This window comes from Rattus norvegicus, chromosome 17 (genome assembly GCF_036323735.1).
Source record: "Rattus norvegicus strain BN/NHsdMcwi chromosome 17, GRCr8, whole genome shotgun sequence".
NCBI classification, from domain to species: domain Eukaryota; kingdom Metazoa; phylum Chordata; class Mammalia; order Rodentia; family Muridae; genus Rattus; species Rattus norvegicus.
The window spans coordinates 42,254,270-42,279,949 of NC_086035.1; the positions used below are offsets into that span (position 1 = coordinate 42,254,270).

The 25,680-nt window shown below is 40.9% G+C and overlaps 1 long non-coding RNA gene and 2 other non-coding genes across 3 annotated transcripts; 1 reads left to right on the plus strand and 2 right to left on the minus strand.

Moving 5' to 3' along the window:
* LOC108353148 (uncharacterized) lies at positions 1-24,911 on the plus strand. The gene is made up of 4 exons (XR_010059175.1): positions 1-624; positions 12,058-12,114; positions 16,734-16,831; positions 24,680-24,911. It is a non-coding gene; the product is annotated as an uncharacterized LOC108353148 (long non-coding RNA).
* Trnav-cac5 (transfer RNA valine (anticodon CAC) 5) lies at positions 16,752-16,824 on the minus strand. The gene has a single exon. It is a non-coding gene; the product is annotated as a tRNA-Val (tRNA).
* Positions 18,118-18,190, minus strand: Trnav-aac6 (transfer RNA valine (anticodon AAC) 6). Its single transcript has one exon. It is a non-coding gene; the product is annotated as a tRNA-Val (tRNA).
* Positions 24,912-25,680: the final 769 nt, after the last annotated feature.

Here is a 25,680-nt window from a genome sequence, read left to right on the forward strand (position 1 = left end):
ATGATGACCACTACACTACAGTCCTAGTTTTACACATTCATTCAAAATTTATTTAGTAAATGACAGGATGTTGACATTCTTTATATATGTGTATTATCATAGGATAGCTAAAAGTCAAAGTAATTACAATGGCTGTCTCCCTCCATCACTAACCATTGGTAACTCCACTCTACTCTGTTAGGCCAACTGAAAACTCTGATTGAAAACTGTAAGCAAAGTGTTGTGGAATTTGTCCCTCTGTGGCTGGTCTACCTCACTTAACACTATGTCCTCAGCTTTTTCATACCTGTGATTGTAAGTGACAGAGCCTCTTTAGAAAGGGCGGAGTAGCTAATGTTCCATGTGTGTCTGCTGTGTTTTCCTCTGTCCACTGATGAACAGTAGCTTGATTTTGCATCTTGGTTATTAAGAGTAATCGTGCTGTGAATGTGAAGGAGTAAGTGTCTCCAAAAGACACTGAATGCTTCAGAACACCTTGATTCCACTACTGTGGCAATGTGCTCAGCGAGGGGCAGGCACTGTGGCTCTCCTCTCATTTTCTAAAGAAGTCGTCATGCTAGAGCACTAGCTGATCTTGCAGAGGACCTGACCTTGATTCCCAGCACCCACAAATCAGTTGTTAATGTAAGTGAAATAATGTAGAGTACTAGAGAGCTAAAAAGGAATAAAATTATTAGTGTATGGTCACAAAAACTTATTAATTCCTTATAACGGGTGATGTGGTATCTTGTAAGCCTAATTGAAAAGAGTAAGTAAGCTATGTAAGATGGATAGATGTAAGTCTTTTACTTTGACAAAGTAATATTTAACTTTGACTAATATCTTGGGGCATCTGCTGCCTCCTTATAGCCACTTGCGAAACTGCATGCAAATATCCTAATGATTCTTTCCTTTCTCTGTGTCAGCCAATGACACACAGAACACCCTCTCCTCCCTTCCCTTTTTCAATGTCTTAGGGTTTTATTGTTGTAAAGAGACACCATGATTATGACAATTCTTATAAAGGGAAACATTTAATTGAGGCTGGCTTACAGTTTCAGAAGTTCAGTCCATTATCATCATGGCAAGAAGCATGACAGTGTGCAGGCACACATGGTGCTGGGGAATTCTATATTGATTCACAGTCAATAGAAAGAAGAGGGTGTGTCTCACTGGGTGTAGCTTGAGCACAGAAATCCACCCTCACGGTAACACAATTTCTGCAACAAGGCCACATTTCCTGATAGTGTCACTTCCTATGAACCAAGCATTCAAACCCATCAGTCTGTGTGAGCTATTGCTATTCAAAGCACCACATTCCACTCCTTCACCACCATAGGCTACTAGCCATATAATAATGCTGAAATGCATTCAGTTTAACTTCAAAAATCCCTATAGTCTATAACAGTCTCAAACTTCCTTAAAAGTCCAAAGTTCACAGTCTTTTCTGAGATTCATGCAATCTCTTAACTGTAATTTCTGATAAAATTAAAATGAACAAAACAGATCACATACTTCCAACATACAATGACACAGGATATACTTTACTGTTCTAAAGGTGAGCACAGTGAAGAAATACTGTACCAAAGAAAGATGGAAAACCAGCTAGGCAAACTTCAATCTCTGCAACTCCATGTCTGATGTCAAAGTGTTCTTCAGATCTTCAACTCCTGTCTTCCTTGTTGACTGCAATGCACCTCTTTTATGGGGATTGCATTGAATTGTAGATTGCTTTCAGCAAGATGGCTGTTTTTACTATATTAATCCTGTTAATCCATGAACATGGGAGCTCTTTCCATCTTCTGAAATCTCCTTCAATATATTTTTTCAGAGACTTGAAGTTTTATCATACAGGTCTTTCACTTGCTTGTTTAGAGTCACACCAAGGTATTTTATATTATTTATGACTATTGTGAAGGGTGTCATTTCCATAATTTTTCTCTCAGCCTGCTTATTCTTTAAGTAGAGGAAGGCTGCTGATTTGTTTGAGTTAATTTTATATCCAGGCACTTTGCTGAAGTTGTTTATCAGGTTTAGGAGTTTTCTGGTGGAATTTTTGGGGTCACTTATGTATGTATACTATTATATCACCTGAAAATAGTGATATTTTGACCTCTTCCTTTTCAATTTATATCTCTCTGACCTCTTTTTGTTGTCTAATTGCTCTGGCTAGGACTTTGAGTACTATATTGAATACGTAGGGAGAGAGTGGGCAGCCTTGTCTAGTCCCTGATTTTAGTGGGATTGCTTCATGTTTCTCTCCATTTCATTTGTTGTTGGCTACTGGTTTGCTGTATATTACTTTTACAATGTTTAGGTATGGGTGTTGCATTCCTGATATTTTGAAGGCTTTTATCATGAAGGGGTTTTGAATTTTGTCAAGTGCTTTCTCAACATCTATACAAATGATCATGTGGGTTTTCTCTTTGACTTTGTTTATATAATGGATTATGTTGATGGATTTCTGTATATTGAATCATCCCTGAATCCCTGAGATGAAGCTTACTTGATCATGATAAATGATCATTTTGATCTGTTCTTGGATTCAGTTTCCAAGAATTTTAGTTCGTATTTTTGCATCAATATTCATGAGAAAAATTGGTCTGAAATTCTCTTTCTTTTTAGAGTCTTTATGTGGTTTAGTTATAAGCATAATTGTGTCTTTAAAGGACAAATTGGGTAGTGTTTCTTCTGTTTTTATTTTGTAGAATAGTTTGAAGACTATTGGTATTAGGTCTTCTTTGAAGGTCTGATAGAATTCTGTACTAAACCCATCCAGTCTTTTGTTGGTGGAAGATTTTAATGACTACTTGTATTTCTTTAGAATGTTTAGATGGTTTATCTCATCCTGATTTAACTTTGGTACCTAGTATCTGTCTAGAAAATCATCCATTTCATGCAGGTTTTCCAGTTTCATAGAGTATAGGTTTTTGTAGTAGGATCTAAAAATATTTTGAATTTCTTCAGTTTCTGTTGTTATGTCTCCCTTTTCATTTTTGATTTTGTTGATTTGAATACTGTCTTTGTGCCTTCTCATTAGTCTGGCTAAGGGTTTTTCTATCTTGTTGATTTTTCTCAAAGAACCAGCTCCTGGTTTTGTTGATTTTTTGTATAGTTCTTTTTGTTTGTATTTGGTTGATTTCAGCTTTGAGTTTGATTATTTCTTGCTGTCTACTCCTCTTGGGCCTATTTGTTTCTTTTTGTTCTAGAGATTTCAGGTATGCTGTCAAGCTATTAGTGGATGCTTTCTCTAGTTTCTTTTTGGAGGCAGACAGACCTATGACTTTTCTTCTTAGCACTGCTTTCATTGTGTTCCATAAGTTTGGTTATGTTGTGCCTTCATTTATTTTCATTAAATTCTAAACAATATTTAATTTCTTTTTTTATTTCTTCCTTGACCAAGTTACCATTGAGTAGAGCATTGTTCAGCTTCCATTTGTATGTGAGCTTTCTGTTGTTTTTGTTGTTATTCAAACCATTCCTAGTTTGTGGTGATCTGATTGGATGCATGGGAGTATTTCGATCTTCTTGTAGCTGTTGAGGCCTCTTTTTGACCAATTATATGGTCAATTTTGGAGAAGGTACCAAAGGTCCTGAGAAGGTATATTCTTTTGTTTTAGGATGAAATGTTCTATAGACATCTGTTAAATACTGGCTCATAACTTCTGTTAGTTTCATGGTGTCTTTGATTAGTTTCTGTTTCTATGATCTGTCCATTGGTGAGAGTGTTGTGTTGAAGTCTCCCACTAATATTGTGTGTGGTACAATGTATGAACATCTATGCTCCAAATGCAATGGCACCCACATTCATAAAAGAAACTTGACTAAATATTAAGAAATGAGCCCACACACCTATGGTCACTTGATCTTTTACAAAGGAGCTATCCAGTGGAAAAAGACAGCATTTTAATCAAATGGTGCTGGTTGAACTAGATGTCAGAATGTAGAAGAATGCAAATTGACTTATTTTTATCTCCTTGTGCAAAGCTGTGGATCAAAGTGGATCAAGTAGATCAAAGACCTCCACATAAAACCAGATACACTGAAACTATTTGAAGAGAAAGTGGGGGAGAGCCTCCACACATAGCCACAGGGGAATGTTTCCTAAACAAAACACCAATGGCTTATGCTCTAAGATCAAGAATAGACAGATGGAACCCCATAAAATTACAATGCTTCTGCAAGGCAAAGGACACTGTCAATAGGACAAAACAGCAACCCACAGATTGGAAAAAGGTCTTTACCAATTCTACATATGATAGAAGGCTAATATCTAATATATATGAAGAACTCAAGAAGTTAGACTTTAGAGAATCAATTAAACCTATTTAAAATGGGGTACAGAGCTCAACAAAGAATTCTCAACTGAGGAATATTGAATGACTGAGAAGCATCTAAAGAAAAGTTCAACATCCTTAGTCATCAGGGAAATGCAAATTAAAACAACCCTGAGATACTACCTTACACCAATCAGAATGGCTAAGATAAAAAACTCAGGTTACAACAGATGCTAGTGAGGATGTGGATAAAGAGGAACACTCTTCTTCTGTTGGTGGGATTGCAAGCTGGTACAACCACTCTGGAAATCAGTCTGGCAGTTCCTCAGAAAATTGGACATAGTACTACCTGCAGAACCAGCTATACTACTCCTAGGTATATACCCAAAAGATGCTCCAACATATAACAAGGATACATGCTCCAGCATGTTCATAGCACCCTTATTTATAATAGCCAGAAGTTGGAAAGAACCCAGATGTCCTTCAACAAAGGAATGGATACAGAAAATGTGGTACATTTACACAATGGAGTACTACTGAGCTGTTAAAAACAATGTCTTCATGAAATTCTTAGGCAAATGGACAGAACAGAAAATATCATCCTGAATGCGGTAACCCAGTCACAAAAGAACGATCATGGTATATACTCACTAATAAGTGGGTATTAGCCCAATAGCTTGGAATACCTAAGGAAAAATTCACAGATTATATGAAACTCAAGAAGACAGAAGACCAAAGTGTGTGTGCCCCATTCCTTTTTAGAATGCAGAACAAAATACTCAGTGGAGGAAATGCAGGGACAAAGAGTGGAGCAGGGACTGAAGAAAAGGTCATCAAGAGACTGCCCCACCTGGGTATCCATCTTATATGCTGCCACCAAACCTAGCCACTATTGCTGATGCCAAGAAATGCTTGTTGACAGGAGCTAGATATGGGTGTTTCCTGAGAGGCTTTGCTAGAACCCTACTGATACAGATGAAGATGGTTGCAGGTAAGCATTGGACAGAACAAGGGGACCCCAATGGAGGAGTTAAAGAAAAGACTGAAGGAGCTGAAGGGGTTTGCAACACCATAGGAAGAAAACAATATCAAGCAACCAGACCCTACCAGAGCTTCCAGGGACTAAACCCCCAACCAATGAGTACAGATGGAGGGACCCATGATTCCAGCCACATATTTAGTAGAGGATGGCATTGCCCATCCTTATTGGTCTTGTGAAGACTTGTTTCCCCAATGTAGATAGAGTAATGCCAGGGTTTTGAGGTTGTAGTGGGCAGGTCAGAATGGGGGTAACCTCATAAACGTGTGTGTGTGGGGTGGTAGGTTATGGGAGAAGGGGGAGAAGGGGATAACATTTGAAACGTAAATACATAAAATATCAAAAAAGTAAAATAATTAAAAAGTTGAATGTAAGAAAAATATATCATACATAGACATATTGGACACAAGGAGGTGGTTCTAAGAGGCAAGTTTGTAGCATTAAGCATTTCTTAACACACACAGAGTGATCTCACAGCAGTAACTCAGAGATATATCTGAAAGCTCCAGAACAACAAGAAGAAATAACATCCAAAAGAGTAGACAGTGAAAAATAAAAGTTAAACTCAGGGCTGACATTAATGATACAGAAACAAACAGACAAACACAGAAACAAACATTAGAAAACAATTCAAAGAATCAATGAAATGAGTTGGTTCCTTGAGAAAATCAACATGATTGAGAAACTTTTAGCCAAGTTAAATAAAATACAAAAGAAGATCCATGTTAACCAAAGTAGAAACAAGAAGGGAGCATTGCAGCAGACACTGAGGAAATGAAAACAATAAGAACATAATTTAAATCTATATTATACCAAATTGAAAAACATACAAGTAATGAGTGTGTGTCTTCTTTGTAAGACCCATGAAAGTTAAGATCAAATAAACAATTTAATCACATCCCAGAACTTCTAGTAAAATGGAAGTCCTGTCCTCCTCACAAAGGCCTGAGCCAGATGGATTCAGTGCTGAATTCCGCCAAACCTTCAAAGAGGAATAAATAATACTAACTCAAATTATTCCACAAATTTACAAAGCTACTATTACCCCATAGCAAAACTGCAAAGACCCAATACAAATTTATAGATAAAAATCATTTACAGACATAGACACAAAGACTCAAATAAAATATTTGCAAACTAAATCTAAGGAAATATCAAACAGATATTCTAACATGATCAAATTGGCTTCACCCTAGAGTTGCAGGAGTGGTTTATATATGTAAATCAATAAACATAATTTACCCCATAAACAGTCTGAAAGACAAGAAATACCATCATCTCATTAATGTAGAAAGGGCTTTTGACAACACTTAACACCCATTCATGATAAAAGTCCTAGAGAGATTAGGGATGCAAGGACATATCTCAATATTATAGTGGCAATTTACAGTAAGCCCACAGCCAACATAAACCAGAGAGAAACTCAAAGACTTTACACAAATATCAGGAGCAAAGCAAGGATGTTTATTTTTCCAATCTACTCAATATAGTATTTAAAGTCTTATAAAAGCATTAAAAAATCTAAGGGGATACAAACAGGAAAGAAAGGAGTCAAAGTATCTTTATTTGCAGATGACATTTTATAAAAGCCATTAAACACTGCACCAGGAAACTTATAGAGGTGATAAAACTTTCAGCAAAGTTCCATGTTACAAGCTTAACACATGAAAATTGGTAGCCTTCCTACATACAATGGAACAAGAAGTCAGGGAAACAGCTCCTTTCGCAATATCCTCAGAAAACATCCTGGGATTTACAAATAAAATCTTTAAGACACTGACAAAAGAAACTGAAAAAGACACTAGAAGATGGATAGACCTCCTATGCTCATGGATTGATAGGATTGATATTGTGAAAATGGGCATCTTGCCAAAAGCAACTTACAGATGCTATGCAATCCCCATCAATCCAACAGAATTCTTCATAGAAATTGAAAAAAAACATTCAAATTAATATGGAAATTAAAACAAAACAAAGGAAAAACGATGACCATCCTCAGGAGAGCTGAAACAATCCTGAATGATGAAAAGAACTGTTGAAGATGTCACCACCTGATTTCAAGCTGTATTGTAGAGCCATGGTAATAAAAACAGTGTGGTATCTACATAAAACCAGATGCATTGATTAATGGAATCAAACCAAGGACTCATGCATAAGTTCACACACCTATTGTCCATTGATTGTTGACAAAGAAGTAAAACACAAATTGAAGAAGAGACAGAAGTCTGCCTGCATCTGCATCCTGATTGTTTGCACACTGGACAGCTGCATATACAAGAATAAAAACAGATTTATATCTATCCTTGTGCATCAAAATAAAACAAAACAAAAAACCAACAACAAAAAACCAAACCAACCTCTCAATGGATAAAGGATGTCAACACAAGGCCAGATACCCAGAATCTGATAGAAGACATAGTAGGGAACAGGCTTAGGAAAAGAGTTGCAGAACAGGACACTGATGACACAGGCAGTAAGATTAGTAAAACAGAACCTCATGAAGCTAAAAACCTCTGTACAGCAAGGGACACCGTCATTTGGCAAAACAGCAAGCTACAGGATGGGAAAAACTGTTTACAAATTATACATTTAATAGGTATATAAAGAACTATCAACTGAACATTAAGAGAACAACAAAATTAAAAAGAGCTTCAGTACTAAACAGAGAGCTCTCAAAAAATGAAATGGAAATGGTGAGAAATGAAGAATGCTTAACATTCTTAGCTACCAGGGAAGTACAAAACAAAACTACTCTGAGATTTCATCTTACTTGCATCAGAGTGGTCAAGATCAATAAAGCAAACGACAGCTCCTGGGCCAAGGATGTAGGGAAAGGGGAACGCTTACTCATTGTTAGTGGGAGTCCAAACATGTGTAGCCCCCATGGAAGTTAGTGTAGTGGTTCCTCAGGAAGCTGGAAATAGATTTTCCTCAAAATCCAGGCAAAAGTGGCATGCTAGTGCATGCCTTTATCCCAGAACTTGGGAGGCAGATGCAGGCAGACCACTGTGAGTTTGAGGGAAGTCTGATGGTCTACATTGTGAGTTCCAGGATAGCCAGGGCTATGCAGAGAAAGCTTGTCACAAACAAACAAACAAACAAACAAACAAACAAACAAACAAACAGGCTAAGACAATCTGTCTTTACCACTTTGAAACATACACCCAAAGAACTCTATATCCTACTATGGAGATATTAGCTGATTCATATTCATTGTTGTTCTATTCATAATAATTCAGAAATTAGAAACAGCCTAGATGTCTACTGATGAATGAATAATGAAAATGTGGTACATTTATACAATGGAATATTATCCAGCTGTTAAGCAAAATGATATTTTGAAATTTGCAGTTAAATGGATGGAGGTAGAAAAAATAATCCCGAGAGAAGTAACCCAGATGCAAATGACTAATATTGTATGTTGTTATCTCTTATGTGTGGGTGTTGCTTTTAAGCTTTTGATATGTGAGTTATAATCTGAAAAACCACAGAGCTTAGGTATTTAGTAAAGGACAGAGGTGGAAGAGAGGATCTCTCTAGGAAGGGGAAACAAAATGTAGTTGTTATGGAGGGACAAATAGGAAACTAGAATAGGAGGATTAACTAGAGAGCTGGATGGAAGACAAGGATAAAGGAGGGAATGTGGAGGGAGGGACAACTAACAGCAATTGCCATTGGAATAACCACAGGGAAACCTAATAGTGTAGAAGCTTCCTAAAATATATATGCAAGGAATCTAATGGAGTCACCCATAAGGAGAGACAATGCCATATGTAGATAGCTAATGACACCAAGTAAAACCTTCAGGGCCAGGAATGGACTACATCTTGTTGAGGCATTGGTCTAAGGGGCCCCATGGAAACCTCCAAACATCACAGGCTATTCCCAAGGCCCTTGGTTACTCCTGGTAAACTGATGGTTAGGGCAGATTGCTGAAGAGAACACTTTTGTCATTGAACATGGAGGTGCCCAGGTGATTTTGAGATGGAGCTGTTTCTCCTCCATACATCACGGTGGAAGGGAAAGTCTCAGTTGATCGACCCAGCTCTCAACATTTCTGAAATTCGCTTACTTTTGAAACAGTACAACAATAACAGTTATTGCACAATGGGGATTGCTAGGATTAATTTGTTAGAGGAATAAATAAGCGAATGAAGTCATATCCCTTTTTGTGCCTTAATTGCAGCCAGGCACATTCAGAGTACCAAGCTGAGAAGGGACTTGTCCTGCTTCCTCCATCACATGGTAGGGAATAAGAGCAGACATTTCCTTGCAATGTCCAGTGTGGCCTAAGTCTTCTCATTACCCATCTGGTCAAAACACTGGGAATTGATTTTAGTGTGATCACTAACCATCAATGGTTACTTGTTGTTGTTGTTGTTGTTTCAAATGTGCCTTGGAATTCTCTTTAGTCCTTTATTTTTACCCATTGTCACCCTGTTACACAAGCAACTAATTGACCCTGGATGGAAAAGGAGGTCTCTTTGTCCTCTCTGTGGTTGGACCTCAGGACCTTCTGGTCAGGAGCTTGACAGACCTGCAGCTGCACTGAGACTGCCTCTCCCATCTTCAACTTCACATTACAAATGTCTTAGTCTCAAAACATCCTGTATCCACTTGCAACTTATAAAGAACAAAGCATCACTTGGATTTTGCACTCTAGCAGCTAGTGCTGCATCTGAAGCATTTCACATGCACAGTGATGACACCCACACCCATCTGGGATGCATCCAAGCAAGGCCCTCTGAGCTGAGGGAGCAGGTTCACTTTTAAGTGCCTTGTGCCCCTCCCTTACCTCATGTTTCACTCCTCTGACACACCCATCCCTCAGGAGTCTTACCTCCATGTTCTCGTTGGAAGAAAAGTAACAAGGAGATTTTTCAATCACTGGTTTAATGAGTGAATGAACAAGTAAGTAGTCCTCACACTCATTCTCCATCCACACCATGCTGTTGGATCCTCTCCTTCCATCTGTGTCTTCATGACTAGAGACATCCCCCTTGCAAGATTTCCACAACCTAAGGTTTTTAGTTCCATACTCCCTTAATTAATTGAAACAATTTATGAGTTTGTTCCATGGAGTTCAGTTGAATTTTGGCAGCAGAAGGACTTGTCCACATCTGCCCTTCCCAGATACAATGAAGGATCAGGTAAATTGTTTTTCAAGTGTCTCAGAGTTGGGAAGTGACAAGGCCTGAACTGGGAAGCAGAAGTTGAGGATCAAATGACCAGCGTTTCCTCTGCACAGTAACTCACTCATTAACACCCCAGATATCTAATCTCCCAACCTCCACAGTCTTGATTTAGACTGGGCTCCTGGTAAGAGTCTCCTGCCCCAAGAGCTGGGCTCTATCACTGTGGGACACTGCCAGGGCAGTTCCAGACCAGGAAGGCCTTTAAACCCAGGCTGTAGGAGGGCCAGGCAAGCACACCCACTGCTTAATCCTCCAGGAGGGAACTACTGTCCATCATCTCATTTCAGATTCTACAACAGAAGAATGCTAATCCTGGATTCAGATATTCCATGGGAAATGTCCCACGTTAGACTGTCCACTCAAGACACCTCAACTCAAGAGGGTCCCATTCACGATGTTTCAACCAGCGAGGTGGAGGTGTCCTTGATGAGTTCAGTGGTTGTTTTTCAACCAGTTTAGGAATGTCTGGCAGGAGACAGGGCAGAGTGTAGGGCATGCCACACTGCCTTCTGAAGGTAAAGACAAAAAGAGAAGAAAGGAGGGTAGAGCTCGGGTAATCGGGACCACCCCGAGGAGAACGCTGTAGACACTGGAGAGCTTTTGAGGGAACTCGGACAGGTGCCGTAAACGGTTACAGCCAAGTGATTCTCGGTTTTACACAGAGCTTAGAAATCGGAAACTGAGATTAGTGGGAAGGAGGCCACATCCCACTCAGGCCCAGTAAAGGTTTGTCCACATGATGTTGGTGGTGGCAGTGCAGTGCTGTGGGAAGCTTCCTTCAGGTGGGGCTCAGAAGTGAAGCAAAGCAGTAGAGTTGGCAAAAGATGGACAAGGAAGGTTCCAGAGAAGTTACAGCAGGCACAATGTGGAGGTTTAACAGTAAAGTTCTACACCTGCACAGAAAAAGTTCTTACTCAACGTTGTCATGCATTTGTTAGATAAACAGAATACTGAAAGAAAACTATGGAACTCCAAAGTTTATACTTTTAAGTGTGACAGCAAAGAGTAAGATCAACTTAGTCCAAAATAGACATTTCTTCCATAGAATCTAATAGAAGACTTAAGAATGACTAGAAATTCAAAGACCTTGGAGGATGTGAGCATCGATCCCACTACCTCTCACATGCTAAAGTGAACACTCTACCACCTGAGCTAATCCCTCCACACAGCAGACTCCTTCTTGTACTTTCTTTTATGGCAAAGAATTTCTACTGGCATTCACAATCTACTTGCTATAGTTAGAATTCAGGAACACATGACCATAAAGTCTAAAAACAAAGCCAAAATTCATATTTCCTAATTGTAGGGAATGAGCTGAAGGTCTAAAAACACATAAAAAGTGAGAAGACTCATGCTTCCATCTGGTTTTGAACTAGGGACCTCTCACGTGTTAGGCAAGCACGATGACCACTATGCTACAAAAGCACCTTGAGACTAAGCAATTTCCTAATTTCTACACATGTATTCAAAATGTGCTTAGTAGATGGCATAATGTTTTCTTTGCATATATGTATCACAGGGTAGTTAAGTCAAAGTAACTAAGATGGCTGTCCCTCTCCATCCCTAGCACTTGGTGACCCCACTCTGCTCTACTACTGCCAACTGAACACTCAGATTGCACTCCGTAAGTACGGTGGAGTTTGTCCCTCTGTGGCTTAACACCTCACTTAACACCATGTCCTCATGGTGACTGCAAGTGACACAGCCTCTTTAATAAAGGGCGGAATAACTAACATTCCATGTGTGTCTACTGTGTTTTCCTCTGTCCACTGATGGACAGTAGCATGATTTTGTATCTTGGTTATTAGAATAATTCTGCTATTAATACAAATGTGCAAGTGTTTCAGAAGACGCTGCTCCATCTCCATGAATGCTCAGTATACAGTGAATCTCTCAGAACACTTTGATTCCACTACTGTGACCTCATGCCCAGTGAAGCGCAGCCTCTGTGACTCTGTTTTCACTTTCTAAAGAAATTGTCATGCTAGAGCACTAGCTGCTCTTTCAGAGGACCTGACTTTGAATTCTAGTACCACAGGGGAGTTCATAAGCGTGTTCAGCTCCAATACGTAGGCATCTATTGCCCTCTTCTGGTCTCTTCTGGTCACTGCACATAAATACCTGTAAGTAAGAACTATTAGACTTTCCTGTGGATCTATCTTCCCTTTGTGTCAACCAATGTTACACAGAGAACAGTTGGTTTTGGTTTTTTGTTTGTTTGCTTTTGTTTGTTTGTTTTTTGTTTTTGTTTTAAACCAGGAACTCGCAGTGACCACACTGCCCCTCCTTCCTACCCCACCTTCATCCTTCATCCTTCGAGCCTCTTGGTTCGAGATCTCGGGTCCTCTTAGCTCTTTCCCACAGCCCCCCTCCTGAGCCTTTCCTCATAGCACATCTCCATTACTTTGTGTCAGCAATTGATCAGAAATGCTTCCTACCATGAACCCCAGGAAGCACACTGAGTTGGGACACAGGCAATTTCCACTATCCTTCCTGCCTTCCATTCTTATCTCCCCAGACCTCCCTAGTCCTGTAGCAGTCTGCCTGCAGGAGCCCCTCCTCCCAAGTCACCTCCACTCTGTGGGGACTGATGCCAATCCCGGTCCTCTAGCTCTTTCTCACTGTCCCTCTGCTCACTGATAACAGAATAGCAGATTAGATTCCATCTTTCTACTGGATGTAAGGAATAAACTTCCTCATCAAGGAGAGATATCATCTCATGGTAAAAGGATGAAAAAAGTTATTCTAAGCAAATGGTCCCCAAAAGCAGGCAGGTACAGTTATTTTAATATTAGACTAAATAGACTTCTAATTAAAACTGACCTGAAAAGATAGGGAAGGATATACTACATGCTCTTTAAAGGAAAAATCCACTAAGCGAATACTGCAATTGTAAATAGTTATGCAATAAACACAAGATCACCCAAGTTCATAAAAAAAAAAAAAACAACAACCCACTACTACTGCTAAAACCACATATTTATAGCCTACAGTGATGGTGGGTGGCTCCCCACTTTCCTTAATAGATAGGCCACCCAGACGAAAACTAAACACAGGAATACTGCAGCTAAATAATATCTTAAGTCAAATGGGCCTCACAGACAACTACAGATCATCCAACTGAACACGAAAGAACATGCTTTCTTTTCAGCACCTCATGGAACTTGCTCCAAAATTAGCCACATACTAGGATACAAAGCAAGTCACAGCAGATATAAGGAAATTGGAATAACATTCTACCTCTTATCTGACCACCGTGGATGAAAGCTGGCTATCAACAGCAGCAGAAAGTATACAGACTCATGAAAACTGAATAACAGCTCATTACTGAAAGAAAAATGGGTCAAGACAGAAATCAAGAAAGAAACTAAATCCTTTTTAAATTGAATGAAAATAAAAACACAACATACATGTTCTTACTGGACACAAGGAAGGAGGTTCTAGGAGGCAAGTTCATAGCACTAACTGCCTACAATCAAAAGACAGGAGAATCTTGTAATAGTAAGTTAATGATGTAAGTGTTGTTCTGAAAGCTTAGACAATGACTACAAGGAGTAACAAAACCCAACAGAGAAGAGAGCAAGAAATAATCAAACTCAGAACTGAAATCAATAAAATAGAAACAAGCAAACAGACATAAAAATATCAATTCAAAGAATCAATGCATTGAACTGCTTCTTTGAGAAAGCCAACATGATTGACAAACTTTTAGCAGAATTGAATAAAGTACAAGGAGAAGATCCATACTAATGAAAGTAGAAATTAGAAAGAACATGATAGCAGACACTGAGACTATATCCAGATATTTTCTTCGATGATCAAATTGACTTCATCCCAGAGATGCAGGGATGGTTCAAATATGTAAATCAATAAACAGAATCCACCACAAACAGATTGAAAGGCAAGAAATACCATAATCTCATTAGACGTAGAAAGGGCCTCACAACACGCCTTCATGATAAAAGTCCTATAGAGATTAAGGATGCAAGGGACATAAGTCTATATAATAGTAGCAACTTAGAGCAATTCCACAGCCAACAGCAACCTAAAGAGAGAGAAACTCAAAGCATTTACACCATATCAGAAACAAGACAAGGACATCCACTCTTTTCCAATCTAATCAATACAGTATTTGAAATCAAGGGTATTGACAAAAGTGAAGGATATCGAGGGGATGCAAATAAGAAAGGAAGAAATCAATGTATCTTTATTTGTAGTTGACATTTTATACCTAAAAGCTCCTAAAGACTTCACCAGGAAACTTCTATAGCTGATAAACTCTTTGAGTAAAATAGTGGACTATAACTTTAACACATAAGGAGCAGTAGTCCTTCTACGTACAAATGACAGAAAGAAATCAGGGTAACAGTACCTTTAACAATCTCTTCAAAATCTATCCTGGGATAACTCCTGACAAGACAACTGAAAGGCATGTAAATAAAAGTTAAGTCGGTTGGGGATTTAGCTCAGTGGTAGAGCACTTGCCTAGCAAGTGCAAGGCCCTGGGTTCGGTCCCCAGCTCCAAAAAATAAAATGAAATAAAATAAAAGTTAAGTCTCCAAAGAAAGAAATTGAAGAAGACCCTAGAAGATGAAAAAGACTTCCCACGCTCATGGATTGGTATGATTGATATTGTGAAAACGGACAACTTACCAAAAGCAATTTACAGATTTAATGCAATCCTCATCAAAATTCCAACCCAATTCTTTATAGAAATTGGAAAAAAATGACAAAGAAGCCAAAAACACAAAATGGAGAAAAGACGGCATCTTCAACAAATGGTGCTGATCAAACTCAAAATCTGCATATAAAAGAATAAAAATAGATCTACATCTATCGCCGTGCACAAATCTCAACTCCCAATGGACAAAGGATGTCAACACAAGACCAGACACCTAGAATATGATAGAAGAAAAAATAGGCTTGGGACGAGTTAATGATCAAAGAAAACATTCAGGGCCTCAGTTCTTTGATCTTGTGACAGGTTTCAGGGTGCACCATGAAAGGGAAGGTCATGAACGAAGAGTAGGTACTTTTATTGTAAATGAAAGAACGTTCATCTTCATGCTGATCTTCAAAAAACATAGTGGGCTGTCTTAACCCCGGAAATAGTCACGCTAGATTATACGCAGTGGGGGAATCTTCCCATGCCCATTCATACCATGCCAGGTATATGAGAAGACAAATATGAGAAGGCACATCAGTAGCAAGAAGCAATACTGGGATGAAGCCGCTGAGGTCGCGCTTCTCCGTCTCAGCTCCATCGCAGCTGAGCAAAAGGGTGGGCCTTCTCTAGGAAGCTCACTCGCGTACTGCAGCTCTCCAGCCTAGCGTCCAACACGAAAGGACTTGGTTTGACCTTTTCCAAATGCAACAGAGGTTCGGGTAGATTATTTTTCACAGGGTCTCAGAGTTGGGAGGTGACAGGCCAGAATTAGGAAGCAGAAATTGAGAATCAAATAATGAGCTCTTCCTCTGCCCCAACTTCCCTGTCTCTGCCTGGTCTGCACAGTAACTCACCGTTAACACTCCAAATACTGGACCTCCCAACCTCTACAGCCTTGAATTTAGACTGGGCTCCTGGTAATAGTTTCCTGCCCCAGAGCTGGGCTCAATCCCTCTGGAACTCTGCCCGGGTGTTTCTAACCAAGTTGGCTTTTAGGCCAAGGCTGTAGAGGAAACTTCTGCAGAGAAAGAGCAACTCAGTATGTTCTTGCCATTTTAGCTTCTGGAGGAAAGTGAGCAAATTGGTGGTTCAGCTCTAGACCCAGAGGTAGCAGGCCCCTTCCCCCCACTAGTGGGTTCTAGCACTTCAGAAGTAAAGAGTCTTACCTGTTGTGTTTCCGTAGAAGCCTGCAAATGAGCCGTGGGTCCAGAGGCTGCTGTTTTCTTGCATAAGTTGGAAGAATCCTCACCTTGAGGACCCAAGTGACCACGTAAATGTGCAGATTCTGTCTCTGAACCTGAATCAGGAATCCGCTACCCCCTCCCTCCGCACTGCTCCTTCTCCCCTCCCCCTAACCCCAACATTCATTCATTTAATCTCACTCTCACCCGCACTCACCTGTAGCCTGAAGGTCGCTTTCCTTGATCCAGGGCCACCAATTAGGTTAAAAGGCTCCCACTTCAAGATGTGCCAGCCGCCTTGAAAAAGGGGTATGTGGAGCGCATTCCCTGTTAGAATCGCCGTCAGGTGGCGGAGCTAATCGTTGGATTTTGTGTACTTTCTTCTGTGACTGGCAGGGGGACCCAAAATAGAGATGTTCCCGCTCGGTTTCGAACCGAGGACCTCTCGCGTGTGAGGCGAGCGTGATAACCACTACACTACGGAAACACAACGGGTAAGGCTCTTTACTTCTAATTTTTACAAATCAAAAGGGATATTGTATAAAGTATGATATGAAAAATATAGATTCACACTAATGGAAAGAACCGCAAGGAATGAATACAAACCAGAGATAAAAATTACAGAAAAAAAAGAGGCTAGATCCTGGCAGAGGGAAGGAACAAAAAATGCTCCTCAGGCGTAACGGCGCAGGGGAGAGCTAAGCGAAGGAAAAGGTGCGTGTGCAGGAATTCCCGTGCTGAGACGCTGCGCTGCACCGCAGGGGAATCGCATGCAAGTGAAACATACAGGGCACTGGAGGTTGGGAGAGCCTGATCACCTGGAGACACTTCGAAGAGAACGTTGTAGACGCTGGAGAGTTTTTGAGACAACCCGAGCAGGTGACTCAAATAGTCACTGCAACCTGTTAAGGAAAATTCTCAAGGGTTGTTAGTTAGTTAGTTAGTTAGTTAGTTAGTTGGTTGGTTGGTTGGTTGGTTAGTTAGTTAACTAGTTAGATTGTTTGTTTGTTTGTTTGTTTGTTTGTTTTTTACGGAGCTTAGATATGGAAAATTGAGACTTGTGTGGAAGGTGCCACATCCCACTCAGGCTGAGTAGACCATGCGATGCTGTCGGCAATACAGGAGTGTGGGTAGCTCCCGTGAGGAGCAGAACAACCCTCCAATAACGCAATTGAGGGAACAGAGATGTACGAGGAAAAGAAAGATCCCAGAGAGGCGGGCAAAAGAACAAACAGCACGGTGTGGTTTAAGAGAAAAAGCCTAACCTGTTTGCACAGAATAGATTTTGACCCAGTGTCTGTTGAGTGAATCTTCAAATCGAAAAGCTCTGAAGCACTTGTCAAATGAACACACGAGTGCGTGATGTGGATTGAGCAACTGGAAAGTGACAATGTGTTAAACAGCGAACTAAAGTTTATGCTCAAGAGTGTGAGAGCATAAGGTTAATGAAGGTCATTTTTATATAAGGTTGTTAGTGGAAACCTGGTGTGCAAGGTAATAACTGGAGGATGTGGGCATCGACCCCACTACCTCTCGCATGCTAAGCGAGCGCTCTACCATTTGAGCTAATCCCCCGAGCTGATAATGCCTCTTTTTTTTTGTACTTCCTTTTATGTCAAGTGTCTCCACTGGTCCTCACATACGTACTTCCTATGGCTAAGGTCTAAGAAAACACGCTTGTCAAAGCTAAAACTGTACATTCGATTCGAAACTGTGTTCCTCAAAAGCGTAGGAAGTGAATTGAGAGTCTAAAAACAGACGAGAAAATGAAAAAGAAGACTGTTTCCGCCCGGTCTCGAACTGGGTAGCTCTCGCGTGTTAGGCGAGCGTGATGACCACTACACCACGGAAACATCCATTGGTAGCAAATGTTCCTAGTTTCAAGATATGGATTCAAAACATGCCTAGTAACCGGTTTGGTATTGGTATTTGTTGTATTGCATTATGGGCAAACTAAATAAAAATAACCAAGGTAGTTGTCCCACTCCATCTGCAGCCCTTGGTGAGCCACTCTACTACTGAGATCTCACACTGAGATCATCGGTAAATTTGTCCCTCTATGGCTGGTTTACCTCAACTCCATGTCCTCAGCTTCTTCATTCCAGTGGTTGCAAGTGACAGAGCCTCTTTATAAAGGACTGAGTAGAGTTAACGTTCCATGTGTATCTTCTGTGTTTTCATCTGTCCACTTACGGACAGCACCTTGATTTTGTATCTCGGTTATTATGAATAATCTCGAATGTGAAGATACGAGTGTCTCAGAAGACCTGGATTCATTACCAAGAGCAGAGCAAACATGAGCCCATGACTGGCAATGTTCTCTATGGCTAAATTTCTAAAGGAATTGTCATGCTAGTACGTCTAATGGCTGTAATAATCTAAATCATCGTGCAGCATCCTCCTTTTTCCACACCTCTCCAACACTGGCTCTTTTCTATATTTGAGGATGGATAGCCCTTTCTGGAGGACAGAAGTGAGGTATACTCATTGGGCTTTGGGTTTCATTTTCCTGGTCAGTTGTGAGTTGGGCACATTTTCATAGATTAGTTTATTCTTTGTCTTCTTTGAAAAATGCCTAACCTGATTTTCCCCTCCATTGTGACAGTCTATTTGTTTTCTAGCTACCGTGCTTTGTGCATATCTGAGCATCAACTCCTGCTTTCTCCCACTCTGTGTACAGCCTGGACTCCATTGCTTATACCTTCACTGTGCAGAAGCTTGTGGTTCTGGGAAAGAAGCTGTGGTTTCTGTCTTTGCTTTGGGAGCCTGTGCTTTAAAAATGCATCTGAAACCACAGCCAGAGTTGTACAATGGTGCTTTGCCATTGTGCTCTCTTCCGGAAGCCTTATGCATTCAAATCTTATATTTGAGTCCTTAATACATTTGGTATACCCATGTGGTGTGTGAAATGTACTCAGTTTCATTTTCTGTATGCTGACATCCAGATCCCAATATGGTATATAGAATAGAGTATTCTTTCCCTGATATGTCCGCACATTTTTGCTCTCTTTTAGGCTTTGTTGTTTCGTTTTTTAGAAAATTTCACCCTATACCCGAATCTGGTCTAGAACTCACCATATAGCCCAAGCTTGGTCGATCCCCTGCCTCAGTCTCCTGATACTAGGATTGCAAGTATGAATCAGTCTTAGAAACACACATGCATGCACACATTCACACACACACACACACACACACACACACACACACACACACACACACACACACTCTCACACTCACCCGTACACACTGGCTGTGTCTTAACCACTTTTTTGAAGAATGAATTGACTATATATTCCTAGATCTATTCTGTTTCATTGGTCTACATATGATGTCAGTACTATAGTGTTTGGGTTACCATAACATTGTAGGATATATTTTTGAGTCATATAGTATGAGGACTCTAGTTTTGTGGATTTGGGGGGCTTTGTTTTGTTTTTGCTTTTTTCATTTCTTTTATTGTTTTCATATCCTTTTAAATGTTTTATACTTCTCATCCTATGGATAAATGTGTTATTTCTATTTTATAGCTACTATAAGTTCTTTTCCAGGCGTTTTGTGGCTGGTGTTTAGAATTGCTGCTGTCTTTGTGGCTGATACACCTTCCCTAAATCCATCAGTTCTAGGTGGTTTGAATCCTCGGTCCCCACCTGAGGTTGCCCTTCTGCTACCCAGAATGCACTTGAGCTCTTCTAAATGAGCACTTTTGCTTGCTGGACTCCCAAGTCTCCCTCTAACTTATTTTATTGAGGAGACCAAAAGCCTCCCTCATAAACTTCCCCTATTCCAGCACCAAGATGCATTCTTAGAACTGGCTGAGGCAGGAGAATCTGAAATTTGAGGTCAGCCTGGCTTAACAGTGAGACTGTATCCATAAGTAAATAAATATTAATGGGGTCTTGCATGGTGGCACATGTCTTTCATCTCAACACTGAGATGGCAGTGGCACAATGAGAGGCAGAGGCAGGTGGATTTCTGTGAGTTTGAAGCCAGCCTGGTCTTCATGTTAAAGTCCAGGTCAGCCAGAGCTGCATAGTAAAACTCTGTATCAAAAATAAATTTAAAAAAGAAAAATGGTTCATTGATAAGTGACTATTAGCCCAAATGCTTGAATTGCCCTAGATGCACAGAACACATGAAACTCAAGACGGATGACCAAAATGCGAATGCTTCACTCCTTCTTTAAAAGGGGAACAAGAATACCCTTGGGAGGGAATAGGGAGGCAAAGATTAAAACAGAGGCAGAAGGAACACCCATTCAGAGCCTGCCCCACATGTGGCCCATACATATACAGTCACCCAGTTAGATAAGATGGATGAAGCAAAGAAGTGCAGGCCGACAGGAACCGGATGTAGATCTCTCCTGAGAGACACTGCCAGAATACAGCAAATACATAGGCGAATGCCAGCAGCAAACCATGGAACTGAGAATGGGACCCCCGTGGAAGGAATCAGAGAAAGGACTGGAAGAGCTTGAAGGGGCTGGAGACCCCATATGAACAACAATGCCAAGCAACCAGAGCTTCCAAGGACTAAGCCACTACCCAAAGACTATACATGGACTGACCCTGGGCTCCAACCTCATAGGTAGCAATGAATAGCCTAGTAAGAGCACCAGTGGAAGGGGAAGGCCTTGGTCCTGCTAAGACTGAACCCCCAGTGAACGTGATTGTTGGGGGGAGGGCGGTAATTGGGGGAGGGTGGGAGGGGAACACCCATCTAGAAGGGAAGGGGGAGGGGTTAGGGGGATGTTAGCCGGGAAACCGGGAAAGGGAATAACAATCGAAATATAGATAAGAAATACTCAAGTTAATAAAAAAAAATCCATGAGGATAATTCATGAAAAAAAAGAAGAAACATGTTTTAATTGGCTCTATTACCAGTTTGAGAGTGGAGCACAAATCATTGTATAAAATATATGAATTTGGGGTTGGGGATTTAGCTCAGTGGTAGAGCGCTTGCCTAGCAAGCGCAAGGCCCTGGGTTCGGTCCCCAGCTCCAAAAAAAAAAAAAAGAAAAAATATATATATATGAATTTGCTGGCATATAGAACTGGGGCATATTCAAGGCTATGACTGGTAAGGTCGTATAGCCAGCTTTAGGATATACAGCCATGGGGTTATATTGCTTATTTCTCCAAATAAAATAAATGAAATAGAAAAATGATGTTATAACCAGAAGGCCTGCTCCGCTAAGCATGCAACCTGAGTGAAGTTCCCCTGCTGTTTGATAGAGCCACGGTTCCACTTTTCCTTCTGTATCTGAAAGTTCTAGCATGGCCATTCATGGTGAATCTGGTCTTGTATCTACATAGTCTTTACTTCACAGAGAAGGAAATTCATCTAGTCAGAAGTGTCCTGAAACAGATTTCCACTAACAGAAGGCTTGAGGATAACACCTGAGGTCAGTTCACATTTCAAGAGAATCAAAATTGTTCCCTCTTGCTAAACTGAATGCAGGTGAGACTGAGAACTGGATGAGGATGGTGTAGAGGACTGTGCATGGTGCAGGGGAGGCTGGGAATTTGGTGGACTGTGCATGTTGCAGGGGAGGCTGGGAATTTGGTGGACTGTGCATGGTGCAGGGGAGGCTGAGAATTTGGTGGACTGTGGATAGGGCAGGGGAGGCTGGGAATTTGGTGGACTGTGCATGGTGCAGGGGAGGCTGGGAATTTGGTGGACTGTGCATGGTGCAGGGGAGGCTGGGAATTTGGTGGACTGTGCATAGGGCAGGGGAGGCTGGGAAGGGGTGGTCAGGAGCAGAGGGATGGGAGGATTGACGTAATGTCTCTTTCCACATTTGATAAATACGTCTGTCTTGATGAAGGAGGAACACCATCTCAGTCAGCCTCTGAGGCCTGCATGCAGCATTAATACAGAGGTTCCTGTATGGACAGAACAGTGTTCTGAAATGCAGTATAGTCCCTGAGAGGAAGGTCACAGGGCAAGCTATATTTTATCACGATTCATCCCTGAGCAGTTGGTGACATCTGGACTTTTCCACTGAAGTTTCACAATGGCCAAAGTCTCAAGCTTAAAAGTAAGAAATTACGTTAGGAGTCTTCCTAATGAGTAAGAGGAATAGGAAAGTAAATGCCAGGCTGTCACTCAACATCCAAGGTATCGCTTTAGAGATTCAAAGATGAATGGGTTTTTGGAGCTTCACCCTGATTCCATTCAACAGGTGTTTGCCTGTTGTAGATATTAAGACAGTTTGAGGAATAACTGTACTAGGATACCTGGTACCAATGTGCTTGAAAGCAGGAAGCAGAGTATGAACTCATAAATGCTTTGCCCCTGCACCAGTCACACAGGGGCTATTAGAAAGGTGGAAGTGGGCAATCCAAACAATGGCATTGACCTGGGGATTTGTACCCAGGAACACATCTCCTCTTCCAACTTTGGAGACAGCAGCTGATGCAGAAGCCACAGGGGAGTGCTGCTTACTAACTTGTTCCCCATGGCTTGCTCAGCCTCTTTCTAGTAAAACTCAGGACTGCCTGCCCAGGGATAGCACCACTCACCATGGACCAGGTCCTCTTCCATCACTTAGAAGATGCCCTTCAGGCTTGTCTACAAACCCATCTCATGGAAGCAGTTTCTTGAGAGTCCATCCTCTCAGATGACTTCAACCTGTGTTGACATAAGACTATCCAGTGTAGTCACCAATGATACAATGTAGAATTCTAACACACTAGGAAAACAAAAGCAAGTGTCTCAGAATTTTCAGATTTCTGGCTTGTTACTTTTTGACAATGTATGCCAGATAATATAGTATTTACATTGTGACATTTAGAACATATTCTGAACATTCTTTACACTGTATAATCCAAATCACTAAGATACTGTTTAATTAATAAAATACACTAAGTATTTGTAATGGTTTGTATATGTTCTGCCCAGGGAGTTGCAAGATTAGATGTGGCCCTGTTGGAGTAGGTGTGTCACTGTGGGTGTGGGTTAAAAGACTTTCATCTAGCTGCCTGGAAGTCAGTGTTCTCCTAACAGCCTTCAGACAGGGGAGGCTGGGAATCGCTTTAGAGATTCAAAGATGAATGGGTTTTTGGAGCTTCACCCTGATTCCATTCAACAGGTGTTTGCCTGTTGTAGATATTAAGACAGTTTGAGGGATAACTGTACAAGGATACCTGGTACCAATGTGTTTGAAAGCAGAAGAGACCATGAATGTGAACTCATAAATGCTTTGCCCCTGCATCAGCCACACAGGGGTGGAAGTGGGCAGCCCAACCAATGGCATTGACCGGGGGGATTTGTACCCAGGAACACATTTCCTCTTCCAACCTTGGAGACAGCAGCTGATGCAGAAGCCACAAGGGAGTGCTTCTTACTAACTTGCTCCTCATGGCTTGCTTAGCCTGCTTTCTAGTAAAACTTAGGACCTCCTGTACAGGTATAGCACCGCTCACCATGGGCTGGGTCCTCCTCCATCATTAAGAAAATGCCCTTTGGCTTGAGACCCCATATGAACAACAATGCCAACCAACCAGAGCTTCCGGGGACTAAGCCACTGCCCAAAGACTATACATGGACTGATCCTGGGCTCCAACCTCATAGGTAGCAATGAATAGCCTAGTAAGAGCACCAGTGGAAGGGGAAGCCCTTGGTCCTGCTAAGACTGAACGCCCAGTGAACATGATTGTTGGGGGGAGGACAGTAAGGGGAGGAGGATGGGGAGGGGAACACCCATATAGAAGGGGAGGAGGAGGGGTTAGGGGGATGTTTACCTGGAAACCGGGAAAGGTAATAACAATTGAAATGTAAATAAGAACTACCCAATTCAATAAAGAAGGAGAAAAAAAAAAGAAAGCAAATGAAAAACAAAACAAAATCCATCTAGTGAAGCATAACAGCAAAGTTTTCAGGCATTTTAATTACTGACATTTCAATGTTTACTTAAATATTAAATATCATTGACAAAATTGTGATGTGTATTAAAATAATTGGCTAAGCATTAAATAAAATTTTAATGTAAAAAAAATGCCCTTCATGCTTGTCTACAAACCCATCTCATGGAAGCATTTTCTTGAGAGCCCATCCTCTCAGATGACTTCAGCCTGTGTTGACATAAAACTATCCAGTGTAGTCACCAATGATTCAATGCAGAATTCTAACACACTATGAAAACAAAAGCAAGTTTCTAAGAATTTTCAGATTTTTTGGCTTGTTACTTTTTGGTGATGTATGCCAGATAATATAATATTTACATTGTGACGTTTAAAACATACTCTGAACATTCTTTACACTGTATAATCCAATCTGCTAAGATGTTGTTTAATTAATAAAATACACTAAGTATTTGTAATGGTTTGTATATGTTCTGCCCAGGGAGTTGCAAGATTAGAAGATGTGGCCCTGTTGGAGTAGGTGTGTCACTGTGGGTGTGGCTTATAAGACCCTCGTCCTAGCTGCCTAGAAGTCAATGTTCTCCTAGCAGGGTTCAGATGAAGATGTAGAACTCTCAGCGACTCCTGCACCCATGCCTGCCTGGACTCGGCCATGTTCCTACCTTGATGAATCTCTGAATCTGTAAGCTCCAATTAAATGTCCTTATAAGAGTTGCCTTGGTCATAGTGTCTGTTCACAGCAGTAAAACCCTAACAAAGACAGATTTGTAGTACAAAGAACTACATCGTACAAGAACAGTCAATGAAAAACACAATTTAACATTCAAGTCTTATACTTTTAAAAACAAACTTGAACTCTACTATCCAACAAGGCCACAAAACAGCCAGAAGAGAGAAAAGCTGCTCAGAGGTTCGAATTCCAGTCTCCCTTTCTGGCCTGTGTGTGCTTGGTTGAAGGGGCTCTAGCAGGCCAGAGCATGGGAAACATGGCAGACATGTTTTGCCCTTTTGCCCTTGTTCTCTCCCTTGTTATAAACTGTTACATTCCTCAAGCTAGCCCCCAAGGTATAGTCCTGTATTTGGCCACTGACCCATCCCAGAGACAAAAACACTTAGGCCACCAAATCAAAATTCCTTATTTGGCTAATCTATCTAACCAGGATTTACCAACTCACTCTAGCACAGACTCACATCCATATCGCCCCCTAGCTGCAGGAGGGTCTCATTTCTCAGGTCTACTTGACCTACTGCATAGTGTTTAGTCCTGACTGACTAGGTGCATCCACTTCCCCACAAAAGCCCCTCTCCCTCCGTTGGTTATGAGCGGTGGTAGCTTGTTTCTACCCGCACTGCAACCGTTGTTTATCAAAGAAAATTGAGCAGGATGAGCTGCTGTTTTTGTGTTCATTCTTGGAGGAGAGGTTTAAAACAAAGCCAAGAATCCTCACATGGACACTCTCCTTGCAGTGTGTTGCTGCCTAT